This window comes from Lissotriton vulgaris, chromosome 8, assembly GCF_964263255.1.
Source record: "Lissotriton vulgaris chromosome 8, aLisVul1.2, whole genome shotgun sequence".
NCBI lineage: Eukaryota > Metazoa > Chordata > Amphibia > Caudata > Salamandridae > Lissotriton > Lissotriton vulgaris.
Window position 1 is genome coordinate 1,206,088,136 of NC_141696.1, and position 20,933 is coordinate 1,206,109,068.

Here is a 20,933-nt window from a genome sequence, read left to right on the forward strand (position 1 = left end):
GAAAAAGCGGAAGCAAGGACAGAGACGCCGTCGGAGCAGCGATCTCATGGCAGGAGGCTCGGACCGGCGTTGAAGCAGACCAGACGAAAGAAGAGGAAGAAGAGTGGAGCGAAGACTGGTGGAGTCCAGAGGAGGAGGCTGAAAAGCGGCCGCAACTCACCTGGGAGTTGCGGCGGAGAGTGTGAGTACTACCGAATCCACCTCAGTAGCACACTAGGTGCTTTGTATATAGTGTTCGTCCCTCTCTCCTTAGTAGCACAAGGCCTGATTCCAAAATACAGAATGGACATAATATCGAAGTAAAAATATAGAATGGACAAAATATCGAATGGACACAATATAGTGGTTAAAAATATCGAATTTAAGGTAAGTAATATCGATTTTCAAAATATACAAGTCAAAATATCGAAGTATACAATATAGGAATTAAATATATCGATTTTTTAATAATATCTTTTTTTTAAGTGTTTTGTATGTTAGTATATGTGTGAAAAGTGTATATTAATTTTTGTAATGTATGTTTAATGTATTTTAAGTAATGAATTTTATGTTATTTAATTTTTGCGTAATTTAATTCTGTAGCGGGTTGTGGGTTTATAGGGGAATGGGGTGGGAAGTAATTTAATTGTAATTAATTAAATAGTTTTATTTATTTATTGGTATTCATTTTGAATTTATTGTTATTTTTTAATTGGTAATTCACTTTTATTAATTGCCAGTTAATTTGTATTAATTGATTAATTGTTAATTATGTTAATTTTCTAAATGTATTTTCTGTAGCGGGTTGTGGGTTTATAGGGGAATAGGGTGGGAAGTAATTTAATTGTAATTAAGTAAAGAATTTTTTTCATTTATTGGTATTGATTTTAAATTTATTGTTAATTAATTTTTAATTGGTAATCATTTTTCTATTAATTGACAATTAATTGTTATTAATTGGTAATTATTTTGTATTAATTAAATATTTGATAATTATGATAATTGTATTAATGTATTTTCTGTAGTGGGATGTGGGTTTATAGGGGAATAGGGGGGAAAGTAATGTAATTGTAATTAATTACATATTTAAAATACTTTTTGTGTTTTGATAATTAATTTACTGTTCATTTTTAATTGGTATTAATTTTTATTATTAATTAGTTTTTGTTATTGAAAATTAATTAGTTGTTAAATAATTATGAATAGGTTATTAATTTTTAATAACTAATATGTAGCTGTATTTCTAATTAATTGTTACATAATATTAAATTGATTATTAATTTCAATTAATGTTTTATTGGTATTGATATTTAATTTATTTTTAATATTATATTAAATCATTACTTCCCCTACTGTTAAACTCACTGGAGTGGGAATAGTAATTTTCACCCTCCCGCTATCCAACGCTTTCCCTACTGTTGCACTCTCTGGAGTGGGAATAGTATTTTTTACCCCTACGCTATCCAACGCTTTCCCTACTGTTGCACTCTCTGGAGTGGGAATAGTAATTTTTACCCCTACGCTATCCAAAGCTTTCCCTACTGTTGCACTATCTGGAGTGGGAATAGTCATTTTCACACTCCCGCTATCCAACGCTTTCCCTACTGTTGCACTCTCTGGAGTGGGAATAGTATTGTTTACCCCTACGCTATCCAACGCTTTCCTTACTGTTGCACTCTCTGGAGTGGGAATAGTAATTTGTACCCCTACGCTATCCAATGCTTTCCCTACTGTTGTACTCTCTGGAGTGGAAATAGTAATTTTTACCCTTCCAATATCCAACGCTTTCCCTACTGTTGCACTCTCTGGAGTGGGAATAGTAATTCTTACCCCTACGCTATCCAACGCTTTCCCCACTGTTGCATGCTATGGAGTTGGAATAGTAATTTTTACCCTCCCGCTATCCAACGCTTTCCCTACTGTTGCACTCTCTGGAGTGGGAATAGTAATTTTTACCCTTATGCTATCCAACGCTTTCCCTACTGCTGCACTCTCTGGAGTGGGAATAGTAATTTTTACCCCTACGCTATCCAACGCTTTCCCTACTGTTGCACTCTCTGGAGTGGGAATAGTATTTTTTACCCCTACGCTATCCAACGCTTTCCCTACTGTTGCACTCACAGGAGTGGGAATAGTATTTTTTACCCTCCCGCTATCCAACGCTTTCCCTACTGTTGCACTCTCTGGAGTGGGAAAAGTCATTTTTACCCTTACGCTATCCAACCTTTACACTACTGTTGCACTCACTGGAGTGGGAATAGTATTTTTTACCCCTACGCTATCCAACGCTTTCCCTACTGTTGCACTCTCTGGAGTGGGAATAGTAATTTTTACCCCTACGCTATCCAACGCTTTCCCTACTGTTGCACTCTGGAGTGGGAATAGTATTTTTTACCCCTACGCTATCCAACGCTTTCCCTACTGTTGCACTCACTGGAGTGGGAATAGTATTTTTTACCCCTATGCTAGCCAACGCTTTCCCTACTGTTGCACTCACTGGAGTGGTAATATTAAATGTTACCCTCCTGCTATCCTATGGTAAAATATTGTACATTTTTTATTAATAACTTAAATTAATTATATCTTAATTTTAAGGTTATTTAAGTATTTTTAAGTATATTTTAGTTAATTATATTTAATATTTCATTAATTTTAAATTACTTTTAAGACATTTAAAAAAATTAGATATTTTGACTGACTATATTTTTTACAGACTATATTTTGGATTCGATATTTTTGTACTTACCTGTTTGTAGATAGGAATTCGATATTTTGGCATTCTATATTTTGGTGACTATATTTTGGTAAGTCTATATTTTGTCATTCTATATTATGTCAGTGATCCACCTTGAGTCACTAAACTCTTCATCCTGTGTTTAGGTGCCCATAGATAGTCAAGTCTGGACATGCTACACATGGAGTTCGAGACTTGGGAATATTACATTTGTTGAGAGTGTGTCACCATTTATAGGTCCGTTATCCCTGTTGCTTCCGTGAAGATTTGTATCCATGTATCCAGGTTGGGTGGCTCTCGGGTAATGGTAACCCGGTGTATGCCTCTCTGTAAAGTGAGGTTCATGTCACCTCCTGCCACCAGAACAACTTCCATTATCCACTCAGCTAGTTTGTCCAGCCTTGTCACCTGTAGACATGGCGGGAGGTACCAGATGTACTGTCAGGGTTAGTCTATTCTACTGCCCATTGACAACAGCATAACATCCATGGGGATCTACCCAGTTTTACGCATAATGCAATGGCAGGGACCTACAGATTAGGATCCCTGTCACCAGGACCCTGCTGTGAAACCTGCATGAACCAATAGGTGGTAGAGGCTACGCATTAGAAATTGGGTTTCTGGCTGGCAGGGGTAGGTACCCTGTCCAAGCAGGAACCACAATCCTAGTCAGGGTAAGTAACTAACACACTCTAAATAAACCTGTGCTCACCCATTGGTAGCTTGGCACAGAACAGTCAGGGTTAATTTATGGGGCAATGTGTAAAGTATTTATGCAACACATCAAGCAGTGAAAATACTACAAAATGACTTCATACCAGTTTAGAAAAATAGGGAATAATTTTATAAGTAAAGCAATACCAAAATGACAAATATCCAATAAGTAAAATTCAAAATATTAATTTTCAAAGATTGAATGCAAAAAATGGCTTAATGTATCAAGTTGGACCGGGACAAAGTGAAGAGTTCAGGCTTACCATGAAGGAGTGTGGGCCATATACAGGATCCATGGCAGTCCCACTGAGCAAAAGTACCTTGATCCTGGTTGCAAACAACAAGATATGTTGGTGATCCCACCTCAATTGGGGTGATGAGCCAGATTTCTCCATGCAACAGTGGTGATGCATCAGTTTTGTGAGTGAGGTGTCAGGTCAGAAATACAGCAGTTCTAATTGTGATGCACTCGGTGTCTCCCTGCTGTATAGGTGATGGGTCCATCTTCTCCACATAGTGGTGGCCAAGCGTCAGTTCTGAAGCAACAGTTTCGGAGGTGATGTGGTAGTTCCAAGTGCAATGCATAGACCTGGTTCCGGCAAAGGCAGGGATGTTAAAGTTTCAATTGGCGCAACAATGTAAGCGGCGAGATGCCTCAAGGTGATTTGAGCGCTATACAAGAGAGTATAACATAACATAACAATGTTGATATGTGGGTTTTGACTGATGCAGTACTTTAAATTCACTTCCAAGGGCCCAGGACTGGATTGGTACTACTGGGCAGAGCAGGGCTCACAGCAGAAAGAGTCCATGTGCCGTTTGCAGGTTGAAGAGAGAACTCTTTGATATCCCTGAGACTTCAAAAAACAGGAGGCAAGCCAAAAAGCACTTTGAGATACTTAGGTCCAGGCAAAAGGGTAACAGGTAGCCAGCCAACATAACAAAGCAATTCAGCACAGTAGCAGTCCCTCCAGCACTGTCTTCAGTTCCAGAAGTGTTCTGAGTTGGGGGTGTCAGAGGTCCAGAACTGTTACCCAGTTAAGCATTTGAAGTGGGGGAGACAAAGAGATGCCTTTGTAGTGCGCAAATCCATGCCTTTCCTGCCCTGGATTCAAATTCACAACAGCGGGTACACAGGCTTTTGTTTGGGGACAGGACTGAGCTATTTCAGCTGTAAGTGATAGCTCCTCCATTCCATCCTGCCCAGGATGGCCCATTAGGATCTGGTTGGCTCATCAGTCACACCTAAGCTCCCTTTGTGTGTGGATATTCACCCACCCCAGATGTGTATTCAGAGACATCAAAAGGCACCAAATAGTCACAGTAGGAAAATTCCACATTTCTAAAAGTAAAAAGTACACAGGATGGACGGAATGCTAAACAAACCAAATATTTACCCCCAGTCACAGATCTGGGTTAAATGCATCAGGTTTTCTATTTTTTCTGCCCGCCATGCCAATCCAGTTTGGGCCCAGCCATCATTTTTTTTCTTCATTTGTCTCCCTAAGTGGGAAGGGTATGCCCAGACATGCGTCTTGTGCTCACTGTGCTGTGGATTCGAGCTAGCCTGGCTGATAAGGGCTGACACCCGAAACCAGGATGCTTATTTTCAGTCCAGGGAAGGCCTGGCCGTACAGGCTGGACTGTTCCCATGGGGAGCAGTGTCGGGACTGATTTCTCTATGGCTTCAGCCAAAGTGGGGTGACATACTGAGCAATAAAAAAAAATATATGGATTTAACACCGATCTGTTACTGGAGGTGAATGATATGTTCAGCATTCCGTTCATCATCTGTTATTTTTGCTTTTGTCACCCTAAGAGTGAAGGGTATATACAGAAGATGTGGATTCTGTGCTCATTGTGCCAATGGATTCAAGTAAACCTGACTGATGGGGGGGTCATACTCCGAAAGCGGTCCGAAGATGTTTGTTTCTGGTCCAGGGAGGACCTGGCCTGGCAGTTCAAGCTAGACTGTTCCTATGTGGAGCAGGGTCAAGACTGAATTGCATATGGCTTGGTCCAAACTGGGTGACGTGCTGAGCAAAAAAACTATAGATTTTGCCCATATATATGACTGTGAGTGAATGTTTGATTGTTCAGCATTCCTTCCATCATTTGCTATTTTTGCATTTGTTGCCCTAAGTGGAAAAAATATGACCAGAGGTGGGTCCAGTGCTCACTTTGCCACTAAATTCAAGCTAGTCCGGCTGACACCATGAATCCTATCCCGGGATGCTTTTTCCCGGTCCATGAAGGACCTGGCCTAGCAGTTCGGTCTGGATGATTGGAATGGAGGGCAGGGTCAAGACAGATTGGCATATAATACAAACAAAAGAGCACAGAGTGGCAACAAACATATAGAGAAGCACAAATGCTAAACAAAACAATCTATCCGGACTCTTCAATGAAGTTTGTCAAATCTCTTTAATAGTTGCTTGAATCACAAAGCATAACGCAGTGCAGATGCAGCCAACGAATTTCACCCTGAATAGGGCTTCCTCAGGGCAGTGATACACTGTACTGTACTCGTTAATGTACTCTGGAATGTACGTACAATGTTAAGAAAGCCTTGATAACTCAAATTGATGATGTTCATTCCCAGATTCATGGACTCAAATTTAATAGCAGTTAAACTTTTTAAGTAATTGAACAATAAAGTTTAACAAACGAAGGAATGTTCACTGTCATAGGTACAACATCTAAAAGTATCTCATCTGAATATCAAATGCACCGTGAGCACATATCGAGGAATGCGATGTCTCTCAATCACGTCGCCAAAGTAGTGTTTGTATTATAGTAGTTGGGTTCATTGGCAGGGGACCTGGGAGGTTCTCAACATTGACTTGGAGCTTTCTGGTATAGTGTATTGTCAGGTAGTGCAGTGTTAATTATTCCTTGCTGCCATTTGCCTCTTTCCACAGATTTGAATATGGCTGGGTCCAAACTGGGGTGTTATGATGAGCAAAAAAGCAATGGATTTGACCTATATCTCTAGCTGGTGGTGAATGTTTGATTTGTTCAGCAGTCTGTCAATCATCTGTTCTTTTGGCATTTGTCACCCTCAGTGGGCATGATATACCCAGACATGGCCCTTGTGCTAACCCTTCCACTGGATTCAATGTAGCCTGGCAGATGAGGGGTGATACCCCGAAACCGGTCCCAGGATGTTTGTTTCTACACAAGGGAGTACCAGGCCTGACAGTTCGGGCTGCCTTGTCCCCATGAGGAGCAGGGTCAACACTTATTTCCATATGGCTGGGCCATAACTGGGGTGGCATGCTGAACAAAAAAACAATGGTCCCGATTCACAGAACTAACTTAAGACAACATCTAAACTTTCTACTTTTGGTATTCACAGAGGCATTTAGCAGTAGTAAAGTTAGGAGTTTGTCTGAAGTCTGTCTTAAGTCTGTCCTAAGTTTGTCTTCAGTTTGTCTTAAGTCTGTCTTAAGTCAAACTTAAGACAAAATCCTGAACTTACTAATTTTGGTATTCACAGAAGGCATTTAGTAGTAGTAAAGTTAGGATTTTGTCTTAAGTCTGTCTTAAGTCTGTCCTAAGTTTGTCTTAAGTTTGTCTTAAGTCTGTCTTGTGTCTGTCTTAAATCTGTTTTAAGTTTGTCTTAAGTCTGTCCTAAGTTTGTCTTAAGTTTGTCTTAAGTTTGTCTTAAGGCTGTCTTAAGTCTGTCTTCAGTCAAACTTAAGTCAAACTTAAGAAAACATCCTAACTTTACTACTACTAAATGCCTTCTGTGAATACCAAAAGTGGTAAGTTTAGGATTTGGTCTGAAGTTAGTTCTTTGAATCGGGCCCAATAGATGTGACTCAGATCTGTGACTGGGGGTGAATGTTTGATTTGTGCAGCGTTCCATCTATCATCTGTTCTTTTTGCATTTGTCTTCATAAGTGGGAAAGGTATGCCCAGACAAGGGTCTTGTGCTCACTGTGCCACTGTATTCAAGCTAGCCTGGCTGATGAGGGGTGATATCTAAAAACAAATAACAAGATGCTTATTTCTGGTCCAGGGAGGACCTGCCCTGATAGTTCGAGATGAACTGTTCCCATGGGTAAGAGGGTCAAGACTGATTCGCATATGGCTGGGTTAAAACTTGGGTGGAGTAGTGAACACAAAATTATGAATTTAACCAAGATCTTTGACTGTGCGTGAATGTTTGATTTGTTCAGCATTCCATCCATCATCTGTTCTTTTTCCAACTTTCTAAAAGTGACATTTTCAGAATTACAATTTAAAATCCAACTTCACCATAACTTGTGTTTTAAAATTGTAATTCCAGAAACTCTAGATGTAGGGGCCCCTTCTCTTCTCAATTGGAAATTACATTTATAAAATGTAATAAGGCAATCCCAATGTTCGCCATTGTGAAACATAGGCTTTGCAACAGTATAAAAGAAATATAGGAACATTTCCCTACTAGGACATGTAAAACTTTAAAAGAACATGTCCTACTTTTTTTTTGTTCAAGAATTCTATTGAATTTTTAAGGATAAACAAAAACAAGAAAAAGAAAAGATAAAAATATTATCAGAGCAATACACATATTACAAATAATATGTAAGCATTCAATATATACATATAAGATGAGCAAATGAAAAAAGAGGAAGATGTAAATGAATAGAATGAAAGATGAAATTAAGAAGAGGAAGTAGCTTAAGATACAGGTGCATGTGTAGCAAGATAAGATGTAAAAGGAAACCAGAGAAGATCCGATGTAATTTTCTGAGATAAAATAGAAGAGGAAACAATAGTATTTCTGTGTTCATCACAAATGAAATTCCACCAGGTCAATGAGGATAACTTGGAATTATCTTTACAACATGACAGAATAACTTTGAATGCTAATACAATAAATAGGTCGAACAATAAAGATATAGGAGTCCAACCATCTAAGTCAGGTGAAGATCAACCTAGAAAAACATTTTGCAATGATAACATAATATCACATTTGAAGATTTTCATGCATGTAGATCAAACAGAATGCCAAAAGGTCAATACATTACAACATTCATAAATTTGATGTCTTAAAGTGCCGGTAGATTCAGAACAAGACCAGCACAAGGGTGAAGAGGAAGGTGAAAACGTATTTCCTACTTTTTTAAATATGCTGCACCCTGCCCAGGGGCTACCCAGGGCCTACCTTAGAGTTGTCCGCTAGCTAATAAGGAAAGTTTGGACCTCAATTTGCCAGTTCGACAGAGCAGTTTAAAACTGTACACACAGACTTTGCAATGGCAGGCCTAAGACAAGTTTAAAGTGCTATTTATGTAAGTGTCACAATCAGTCCTGCAGGCCCAATAGTAGCATTTAATTTACAGGCCCTGTGCACAGGTAGTGCAGTCTGCTATGGACTTATAAGTAAATGAAATATGACAATTGTGGATATGCTAATGTTACCATGCTTTAAGTAAAGAGCACATGCACTTTAGCACTGGTTATAAGTGCTCAGATTCCTAAAGCTAGCAAAAACAAAGTCAGCAAAAACAGTAAAGACAGGACGTCTGAAGGCAAAAAGTCAGGGGAAACCATACCTAGAATGAAAGGTCTAACACAACGGCTAAGAAATCTGCACTTATTTTCCACTAGGTGTGTCTCCTGTAACAGGACTAGGCCAGGGTTGCATTTATTTAGATATTTTGCTACTATGCCCTGCTTCAATTTACTACCCATGCCGCTCACATTCCTGGAGAGCAGTTTAAGTATCAGCCCCTTCGCAGTGTGGTAGGTCTAAGGACATACCATGTGTTACTCAGTAGCGTTCTCCTCTGCCTCTTTTGTGGTATTTATTGGTGGATATATGTAAACAACTTTGCAGACCTCAACAGTCCTCTTTCCCCCTAAACTATCCCCCAAATTCGTGTGCTGCAGGATTAGAACTACCCGCCTCTCCAATGGTCAAGGTGTTTCTCGCCCCTTCACATCAAAGAATCGAAATGTGAACATTGATAATAATACTCAGTAACCAAGAGTAGCAGGGTTCGGCCCATGCAGGAAATCAAAGTCTGTTGAAGGCTTTCATGCCAATGGCCGCCTAAGCAGCCCGACCTGTCATGTGCACTCAATCAGTTCACTGTGCGCCCAGTTAATTGATCTCTTCTGATGTCATTGGCGTGACCACTGGTGAACAAGGTTCCTCTCAATTTACTTCCTGTTCAGAGATCCCCTCATCAGAGAGAGACTGTTTTGAGAATTTCACTATTGGACATATCCCGGCACTACTTAAACCCCTGCTGACTCGGCTGCCAAGCTTTCTCACAATTATTTCCACTGTAATCCATTTCAATATTTTTCCTCCCACCCCCAGCATCATTGAGGACTACAGCTCCTCGGTGAATATTTTTATGCTAGGGCCTTCGGTTTTCTCCAGGGTTCCTACTGTTGTGCATTTATGCAGCAAGAATGCCTTTCAGCATCATTTATTATCTCAGACAGGGTGGCTACCTTCTTTTCCAGTACTCGCACACAGACAGAAAAATCTGATGTTGTTGGTCCTACTTGGGCGAGGACAGACTCCATTTACACAACTCTATCCATCAGCCATCTGTGGTCAGCCCTCTGGAGGCTCACATCCTGGTCCACTGTATCAACCTTCAGCTCTAGGGCCATTTTTATGTCTTTAATGGCTGCCGATATTGCTCCCATGTGGGCCTATAGCCTTGTATCAGCAACCACTGCCACTGCTCTGCACCCAAGTATCCCATTTTGGGCAGCATTCTCCAGCTGGTGTACCCTGGTGGATTTTCTCTAAGAACACATAGATTGCCAGGCACAAGGGATGGACTTCCACTGAATGCTCCTACAAAGGAGCCTGCATGCAGCAACTACTTTGGCCTGCCACCGATGAGTGCCAGCATGTCACCTGGCAGCAAGCACCCCCTGGCCACTGCCGGCTCACTGGGGGTCGGTCTCATAACTCCATAATAGGGGACTGAACACAGGCCAGGAGGTGTGCTCCCTATGAGAAGGTCCAGGTGAAACACCAAAGACAAAAACACCCCCACTACTGTCCTTCTGCCTCAAGTATGTCTCTTTGGCCTCGGGACTACCCCATCTTTACCAGCCCTACTGCACCCCAACCTGGAGTCTTGGAGCACCAGGTATTCATGAATTCCTGGGTGTTCCCCATGCATGCTGGTGGCCTGTGCTATTCTGCTTGTAAGGGATTGAGGGCCCCTCCAGTGCTCCTCGCCATCTCTGTTTCTTCCTCAGGACCTTTTTGCTGTGAGAGTTGATGCAGGATGCCTGGGTGCAGCTGCGCTCTCCAGTTCCCTCTTACCCCCTGCTCCTCCTTCACCACACTCGTGTCTCACCGCAGTTCCTTTCTTTGTTGGGCAGCTTCTGCACCACTGGCTCCCCAGTCATATAGCCCTGTCGGTGTCACCAGGGCTCTGGTTTCCCAGGCAAAACTCCTATTGGGTTCCTCGCAACTTCTGCTATGGCTCAGGTTGGTCCTTTCAGGCTGAGTTCCTTGTGACAGCTGCCATTTTCATTGGCTGCAGCCTGGCTCCACTCTTCCTCAGATGGCTCCCTGCACCTTCGACTTGCCAGCGGCATGACTGCTGCTGGCATCACCAGGACCCCTCCACCTCCGGCCACCATGTGACTCCATACGTCCTTGGCACGGCCCCCTGACCCATCATCATATGTAGTGGTAAAATTGGTACTGCACATTTTCCCGATGGTAACAGTAGACGAGCAATAATGTTTTGTATAGAAGTGTCTGAAAGTACCGTCAATAAAAAATACGTACACATAAGATCTAGAGCAGTAAGATATTTGAAAAACAAATGTAAACATGATGCTTCTGGAAAACCTTACCTTGGATGCATGAGTTTCTGGTCTAGAGCAGCAAGATATTTTTATAACAAATGTAAATATGATGTTTCTGGAATAACTTACTTTTGATTCAAGACTTGCTCTTCTACAGAGAAAGAAAAAAGTATGATCGAAATTAATTTCAAACAAGGGTAAAAAATACAGTTAACTGCAGCTCGCTTAAAATGGTGCAGAAAAACCATTAAGAAAATCTCTGAACATCATAACCCTGAAGTACACCAGTTACCCATACATTCAACTTAGCTTGGAGTGGATGTCATAGCCACACGCAGCATTGAATATCCCAGAAATCTCTAAATCACTTGTGTGATATAGCACTGCAAATGAGATAGCTCTGAAAATTAGCCATACACAGTAAATACAGGGGAAAGCTTTGTGTATTACCTTTCCTCCAATCAAGAGAGTTCATGGACTGTGCACCAAAATCCCCTAAGTTAACTAATCTACTCACTGAGGCCTGGGTGATGCAATTTAGGTGTTTGTATCTGAGGGCAATTCAATTCAGTTGCTTTATTCAAAAATAACTGGTCTCAAGACTAAAATGGAAGACAGCAAATTGAAAGTCTTTTATAGAAGACAGCTACTTCAAAGAAATATGGCTTTGTCTTTCTTTATATGTTGATGCTTGTCCCGGAAAATATGAACCACCAAGGAAATCCTGGACAACGACTTCAGAGATAGGTTTATTAAAGAGGAAAAACAAGAGCTTATAAAAATTCCAACTGTGTCTCAGAATGTTCTGTGCTTGAAAACTGTAAATGCAGAAGGGCCAAATCTCCAAGTTGACAATAGCTGTGTCACTCCAATTTCTTTACGGAATGGCAGAAGATGATGGGATTCCTCCATATGGTTTTTGGTGTGGTGTCAGAGATATGATAAAGACTGAGACTAAATAACCTACTTTTGTAATATGTAGTCATTTGCTGGTGGATGAGCATATTATTATGATATAGTAGTATATTATATATATATATATATATATATATATATATATATATATATATATATATCATATTTTTCAGAAGCATCGCACAGCTGCTTGGAGAAAACCACACTCCAAAATTTCTGGAAATGAAATTTAATGGACTGACACGTTTTGACCAGAACGGTCTTTGTCAGAAACACTGTCCACATACGGAAGTGCTCTATTTTCTATAAAAACAGTGGGTAAACAATAGTTAAGATGAAAGACAGACTTGTGGGGAGTTTACAATAACTTGTTACGTTTCATGGAGAGAAGACAGACTCGTCCACACAGTCATGGTTATTGTAAAAATATTATTATACAATTATTCACATACCAAATTGTATATATATATAAAGTGCAAATTACTATTCCATAATAATTTGTGTGAGTTGATAAATGTTTTCTAATGCATTGTGGTGATAATTTAAGCACAAATTAAGAAAATCATACTAAGTAGTTCATAATCCCGACTTCATAATTCTGGACAGTGCCCAATTTTGTGCTATGTAATTTATGTCTTTGCAGGACGAAAACATATGTTATCTGTAAAGATGTTACATTAATCATCATCAGTCGCCCAGTGGCTTCGTGCCTCCCTTACAGCGTTGCCAATTTCTATATCCATGATCTTAAATTTAAACTATATACCAGTGATACGCTAATCAAATGTGAAAAACGAAAATGAATCCAAATAATAAAAGAAAAATAAATACAGATTTCAGGGACATAATAGTTAGGAATTAGCATTTAAAAAACCTTAGATATTCACTGAAAAAAACACAGGTTTCAGGGACGTTTTAGTTAGGCTGACATTTCACTTGTACAAAACCAGAGAAATTCAGCCGGTATAGTTAGCTGAGCTTGCAATAACTTGTGCGCCAGCAATGCATTGCTGATGACGTCACATATTACATCTCTCATGACATAGTTAGTGACATCACAGATGACATCACAGATGACGTCACTGATGACATCTCAAATGACATCACTGGTGACATCATCCACTTAATCTCTGATGCACCTCCTCAGACTCTAATATAACCTTCAGTGATGTCTTGAGTGGTGCACTGACCATGTCATGAGTGATGTAATATGTGATATCAGCAGTGCATTGAGGGGCGCGAGTTATAGTTAGTTCAGCTAACTATAATGGCTGAATTTCTCTGGTTTTGTACAAGTGAAATGTAAGCCTTACTGTAATGTCCCTGAAACCTGTGTTTTTTTCAGTGAATTTCTAAGGTTTTTTAAATGTTAATCCTAACTATAAGGTCCCTGAAATCTGTGTTTTTAGTGAATTTCTAATATTTTCTGAATGCTAATTTCTAACTATGCCTACATAGATAGGACATGTACAGGAAGGCGCAGAAAGAAGCAAGAGAAGTGCAGAAAGTTGCAAGAGTGGTGCTGAAAGAGGACGGAAGGTGCAGAAAGAAGCGAGAAAAGTACAACTGAGGTGCAGAAACAGCCAAGAGAACTGTAGAAAGAGGCAAGAGAGGTGGAGAAACAGGCATGAGAGGTACAGAAAGAGGAAACAGGGGTGCAGAAAGAGGCAAGAGAGGTGCAGAAACAGGCAACAGAAATGCAGCAAGAGGCAAGAGAAGTGCAGAAAGAAGCAACAGAGGTGCAGAAATTGGCAACAGAAGTGCACAAAGAGACAAGAGAGGTGCAGATAGAGGAAACAGGGTTGCAGAAAGAAGTAAGAGAGGTACAGAAAGAAGCAAGAGAAGTATATAAACACGCAACAGAGATGCAGAAAGAGGTAAGAGGGTTCCAGAAAGAGGCTAGGGAAGTGTAAAAAGAAGCAACAGAAATGTAGTTAGAGGCAAGAGAAGTGCATAAAGAAGCAACAGAGATGCAGTAAGAGGCTAGAGAAGTGCAGAAAGAAGCAATAGAGATGCAGAAAGAGGCAAGACAAGTGCAGAAAGATGAAAGAGAGGTACAGAAACAGGCAAGAGATGTGCAGAAAGAGGGAACATGGGTGCAGAAAGAGGCAAGAGAGGTGCAGAAAGAGGGAAGAGGGGTACAGAAAGAGGCAAGAGAGGTGCAGAAAGAGGCAAGAGTGGTGCAGAGAGAAGCAACAGAGCTACAGAAAGAGGCCAAGGGCCAGTTCATCTACAACCACCAACAAGAACTGATTAGTACAGACAGAGGCAAGATGGCCACAGCAGGATCGTAGCAAATAGTCGCAATTCCTCCTTCTCCCTCCTGAACTAGTATGGAGCACTGATTAGGATGCTGTAGGCCCCTGGAAGCTCGGAAAACCGGACGTTAGCAAGACAGAGCAACCGTGGGACCGTGAACTGGCCATCATCCCCAATCGACCTCTTACTCTCGGCCATCAAAATTGGGCCGTTTTCCTCTCCCGCACAAGAGCGGCAAGCACGATGCCCCTACGCCCCCTCCAAGCAAGTGAAGGAGCAGACTGAATCAGGGATCGGAGCTAAGAAAATGACAAAGAGAGATCCCCCTGGTCCTGGGTATGGCTCAGCGCTCTGCGAGCGCTGTACGGAAGGCGCTGAATACCACAGCCAAAAAGAGGAAGGATTTGCGGGGAAAAATTTGCGATGCTCCAAACACTGATGAGGCTCGGAGCACTCCGTTGCAGAAACCCGTTAAAGAAAGTAGCAAGTCTAAGGATACAACAATGAGGCAACCTACCGTGGTCGAAGCCTTCAACGCAAAAGCCTCGGAACATCCCGACGCCAATGTGGGGGAGAACGAAGTCAGCGCCGTCCTCGAGGACGCTGAGAGAGCGATCGCTAGGCAACGATCGGTTTCAGTGGCTGGAGCGCTGTTAGCTGGGCAGTCAAGCAGCAAGGCAGGCAGTGATGTAGCCCAAGGAGGGAACCTGGACACCGATGAAACTCTGGACACAACAAATATGAGTAATAAGGACATGATGAGCGCCCTGCTGGTGGTAGAGGCTGGCTTGAACACCCCACCTCGAACTGTGAGTACTTGGGGGAGCGAGGCTAGCCTGGCAAGGCACAAGGATAACTCAAAGGTTAGACAGCAGAACGGGGGCTTGGAGAGAGGGGGGGCGGATCACCAGAGGGGGATTGCTTTTTTTCCCTGAATGAGGATTCGGAATCTCTACTCTCAAGTGAAGTAAGCCCAGAGGAAGGCTCATACACAGGGTCCAACGCTTCTGGTAGGAGGAGCACACAGAAGAAGCGAAGGTCCAAAATTAGAGTTAATGTACCTGGGACCCCCTCGGGTACGAATAAGAAACTTCTTTGGGACTACTCGGCCACCTCACAATTGTATCACAATGAAACTAAATTATCCTCCCCAGAAGGTGAGTTCGCTTCCAACAACCCCCCTAGCTCAGCCTGCCTCACTAGAACTACTGTTTAATACCCCAAAACAAATGTAGGGTGAAGCAAGGGTGGAGAGCCGCAGGGCTAGGCAGGCAACAACGAAAATACAAAATACTCTTAGGAAAGTCAACAAGCTATATGAAGAAGTGGCGGACAGAGTGACACAGGTTGAGGAAAGAACAGGAAGGCTGGAAGCCGACGTCGGTAGCTGACAGACTTTCAAATTGGCCTTTAATGAATCATCCTGGCAGTGGGAGAATAAGGTGCAAAGAGCGCACCGGTTCCCATTCACGCTGAAAAAAGGGCGGGGAGGAGCACAGGAGGGTATTCCCAGAGCAATTTTGGTTTATGTGGGCAACTACTTGCTCAGACAAGAAATTATAGATAAAGCAAGACTGGACTCTAAGCGGTCGTTTAATGGCATTACCTTCTTCGCCAGGCCCGATTTCTGCCACGCTACGGTGGAAAGAAGGTGGAGGCTTAGGAAGTTAATCACGCCATTCCAGGCAGTAGGCTCCGAGGCTTATCTTTTGTTTCCTGACAGGCTCAAGGTGATCACTCAGGGGCAAGCAAAGATGTTTTTTTCTGAAATCAAACAACAGCAGTATATGGAGGAGCTAAAGGGATAGAAGGGTGGCTAAGCTGGCTAAGGTGGCTCAAATTATAATATAGTTCATCAGTCCAGGGGACATTTAGGAATGGCAGGGGCCTTTTCCTTCTTGTTATTTTTTCTCACGTGTCCCAGAGCACAGCCCAAGAGTTCAAGCTGATGGTGGTGGGTTGGTATAAGGTGTAGGGAGGCAAGCACAGCAGGGATCAACAGATATAAGGGAGGGATGCAATAGTTGCAATTCAAAAGCGGTCACGCATAGGTCATGTGTGCCTGTAAGGGGGAGGGGGAGGTCCTGGGGGGTTATCAGGAAGGCCAGGAGGGGTGGAGGGGTGGAAGAGGGGGGCGTAAGGCACACACATTTAAGGTATTCACAACACACCACAGCACAGCACAGCACAGCACAGCACGCATATGTACTTCCTTTAAAGTTTGGATGCGAAAGTCAGGACAGCAATACGACGTATTCTAATGAGTATCTGAATTGCGTCGATAAATGTATGTTGTCTCAACGAGGGCAATAAAAGGCAGCCAGTGGCAGCGCTCCTAAGATCAATGTGTTTAGATATAGTATTTCTGCAAGAGACGCATATCGAGGGGACTAAAAGCTATCTCCTGGAGCAGATGGGTTTCTTAGTATTGGCGTGCACAAAGCAGGGGACTAAAACTCGGGGGTGGCCATACTTGCCAAAAGGGGGGGACATAATAGTTAAGAGGAAGAAGGAGGATCAGTGGGGGAGGTGGGTACTACTCAAGAGTAGCATGAAGGGCGAGGCATTCACGCTAGTATCACTCTATGGGTCTACAGAGAATGACCCGGACATCTTTGAGTTTCTGGATTCCGAATTTCCCTTATGGCCAGAACCTATTATATGTTGTGGTGACCTCCAACATCAACGGGCTGACAGGCTTAGGTATAGAGGTCGGGCAGGTATACATCGTCGGCAAGAAAAATACTTGTAAAGCAATAGTCAACCTGACACATCATAACTCGCTATCAGACCTATGGACCCGGATTAACCCTATAACCGGTAGCACATTTTACTCAGCACCCCATAGGATCTCTGTAAGACTGGACTACTTCTTGGTATCAAGTTCACTAGTTACAAGGGCATGGATAGGAAAACAACCTCGAATAATATCCGACCACAATCCTTTAATACTCACGCTTAAGTTGGGGAGGGTTGTGATTAAAGAGAACAACTGGACCTTTGAGAGGGTACTTTTGCAAGATGAGGAATATGTTAAATATATGACGGCGTGGATGTGTATGTACTGGGAAATAAACAGAGGCAGTGCCTCCCCTGGCGTTGTCTGGGATGCTTTTAAAGCTGGCGTCCGAGACGAGACATTGAGGTACACACTACATAAAAAAAAGCAGGAAAAGGATTGAGTCAAAGGAATCACAAGAAAGTTGGCAGAGACAGAGGAGGAGCTGAATGCAGCTATACAGATGAAGGCACTCCTGGAGGATATCCTCCTTAGGATTACAGTAGGTAAAGCAGAGGCGAGTGGAAGCATTACAGGTAAAGCAGCTGCTAGTTATTTGATCAAAAGAGAAAGTTACTATGAACTCAGTGAGAGAGTAGGGCACATCCTCGCATTATGCACAAGGCAGAAATTGGCGGCAGGAGAAATAAAGGAGATATCAGATGGCAAAGGAGATGTAGTTACAGACGCTGGAGAAATAAGGGAGATTTTTAGACTCTTCTATGCGGCACTATATGATCAAATCAAGACAAGTGATGTAGCTCCCATTCAGGAGTATCTAAAAGGTATTCTGCACCCGGTCTCCCTGAGGAAGAAAAGGCAGCTTTGGGTCTCCCTATAACACTAGAGGAGACAACCACTGCATTAAAAAATCTCCCCTCCAGTAAGGCGGCAGGCCCGGACCAGATACCGGCCGAATTTTATAACGTTTTTTGCGGGGTGTTAAGTAAGGATATACAGGCTACTATGGTACAAGCACAACGGGGGATTTCCATACCAAATTCCAGGGGGGGGGGGGCGATAAAATAGTTATCTTGAAAAAGGGCAAACCCCCTTTCGACCCTGGCTCATACAGGCCTATAAATCTCGAAAATATTGGCTATGAGGTTAGGTAGGGTGATTATAAGACCTTGGTGAGCCCCACACAGCATGTCTTCATCCCAGGAAAGGGAACCATACAACACATAAAGCAAATGATTACACTGTTTGATTCAGCGGAGGTCTCAGGGGACCCTGCCGTGGCCTTGCTATTAGACGCAGAGAAGGCAATCAACGGGGTCTCCTGGGAATATCTTTGGATGGTTATGCAGGGTATAGGGGAAGAATATATAGGGGATGTACAGGCTTTGTATAGGGACACGTCAGCCTGATTGAAAATCAATAGAAGATACACCGACCCGCTGCAGATCAAGTGAGGGACAAGGCTGGGGTGCCCCTCCTCGCCCTTGTTGTTTGCTTTATATATGGATCCACTGTGACGTAGGTTAGAATACAACAATAAGATCCCGCCTGTCGTGATGCATGGACAGGAGTACAAAACCTTTGCATACGCAGACGAGGTGGCCATCACCACTTCAGCAGCAGCTGCTGCTATCAAGGAGGTAGAGCTGGAGGCCCAGGGATTCGGGTTAGTTTCAGGTTATGCGATCAATAGGGCTAAAACCCAGATAATAAAGAACGCTTTCACAAACTGTGAGGATGACAAGGTGGTAACATTGGCCATATACTTAGGAATTAGGATCTCAGCAGATCTAAGTAGTTCAGTAGAGCAGAATATTGAGCCCTTAATAAATAAAGTCAAAGGTGATCTTGACAGGATACACAATTTTCACCTGTCAGTAGTGGGCCCGACAAACGTTATAAAGATGATCATTCTGCCCAAATTCCATTATTTGTTTGGGGCTATCCCACTTTTTTTTTTTTAGCCCAAATGGTTCCGTGCACTAGAACAAATCCTGAATAGATTCATTTGGGACCATGGCAAAACAAGGAGAGCATATTGTTTCATCACCCTCCCCAGGGAGAGAGGGGGCTGTGGGCCCCAGACTTCAGAATGTACTACTGGGCGGCGGTACTTCAGTACATGCAGGGATTGATAGGGGGGGCAGTAGAAAGAGCAGGGGGCCCGGGAGACAGACTCAGTTATACTAACGTATATTCTACTTTGATGGGGATTGAAGCAGGGAATTGCTTTCTAAATTGCATAGACTTCAGCTATTATAAACACACAAAATTCAAGACACTGCAAGCGGCATTTAAGATCTGGGTAGCTTTCTCAAAGAAGTTTGGTCTGGGAAGGTTTAACAACTATACACGTATGTTAAAAAACATCTCCCTGCCAGGAGAAATATTCAGGGATCCAGTGATGTTGGACTGGGAAGGGCACGGAATACAGAAAATAGGTGATCTTTTGGGCCCCAGTGGGGTGCTTCAGTTTTCTGAATTACAATCCAAGTATGGTATTGATAGCAGGAGCTTTTTAAAATACCTGCAGGTACGAAGCTTTATTTCCAATAAGCACGGTGGACCTTTAGGGTTTGGCCATAATATCATTTTAGACACTATTGGCAGGGGAGACTGTACGATACGCAGGTTCTATGCAGAACTTATTCCTGATGACCTTAGGAAATTTGCCACAAAATGGACAGAGAAATTAAGCACCGTTCAAGAGGGGTTTCAGGATTCCTTGGATCTGGGACGGACCATACTTTGCTCTGCCACATTACAAGCACAACATTACAAGACGGTATATTCCCTGTACCACACATCTGCAAGGATAGCCCAGTGGGGGGGGGGGGGCATGTCAGGCACTACTTCCTCCCGCTGTGATTTCACTGAGGCAGATAGAGTCCATATCATTGACACCTGCCCTCAGCTATACACACTTCACAGAGCTGTTGAGAAGTTCCTTGATACCTCTCTGGGGATCAAGGTTACACTTTCAGCGGCTTTGATCATCCTTGGGGTTAATGATGAGGTGGGGGGTCCTCATGAGGAATTTCTATTTATGGCTATAGCGGTGCTGCGCATCTGTATGGCCAAGGCTTGGCTATATAAAGCGCCTCCTACCCTTCACCTTTGGCTAGCCAGGATGCTGGATGTATTCAATCTAGAAAATGCAATTTATGCAAGAAAAGGCCGAAGGGGTAGAATACTCGGGAAGAAAATCTGGAGACCCATTGAGCAGTTGAAAGAGGGCCTTAACAGCATACCTTAAGAAGGCTGATCTCCTCTCCCCCTTCCCAGATGTTACCAGATGTTTATTTTTCTGCTCTCTCTTTTTTTTCCCGACCCAGGTGGGCTCTTTTAATTGCTTAAACTGCGATGTGTAAAATATGTAAAAAGAAGGTATATCTTGTATACTTAGTATGGTATTCTGCTGTGTGCTGTGTTGTAACACTGGGTAAAAACTATAACATATTTTTATTAAAAAAAAAATTCTAAAAAAGAGATACAGAAAGAGGCAAGAAAGGTGTAGAAACAGGCAGGGGAAGTGCGAGAAGAGGCAAGTGAAATGCGGCAAGAAGCAACAGAGATGCAGAAAGAAGCATGAGTAGAAATGAAAGAGACAAGACAGTTGCAGAAAGAAATAAGAGAGGTGCATAAAAAAGCAAGTGAAGTACATAGAGCAGAAAGAGGCAAGGGAACTGCATAAAGAGGAAAGAGAGGTGCATAAAGAGGGAAGAGGGGTGCAGAAAGCAGCGAGAGAGGTGCAGAAAGAGGCACGAGAGGTACAGAAAGAGTTAAGAGGCCAGTAAAAAGAGGCAA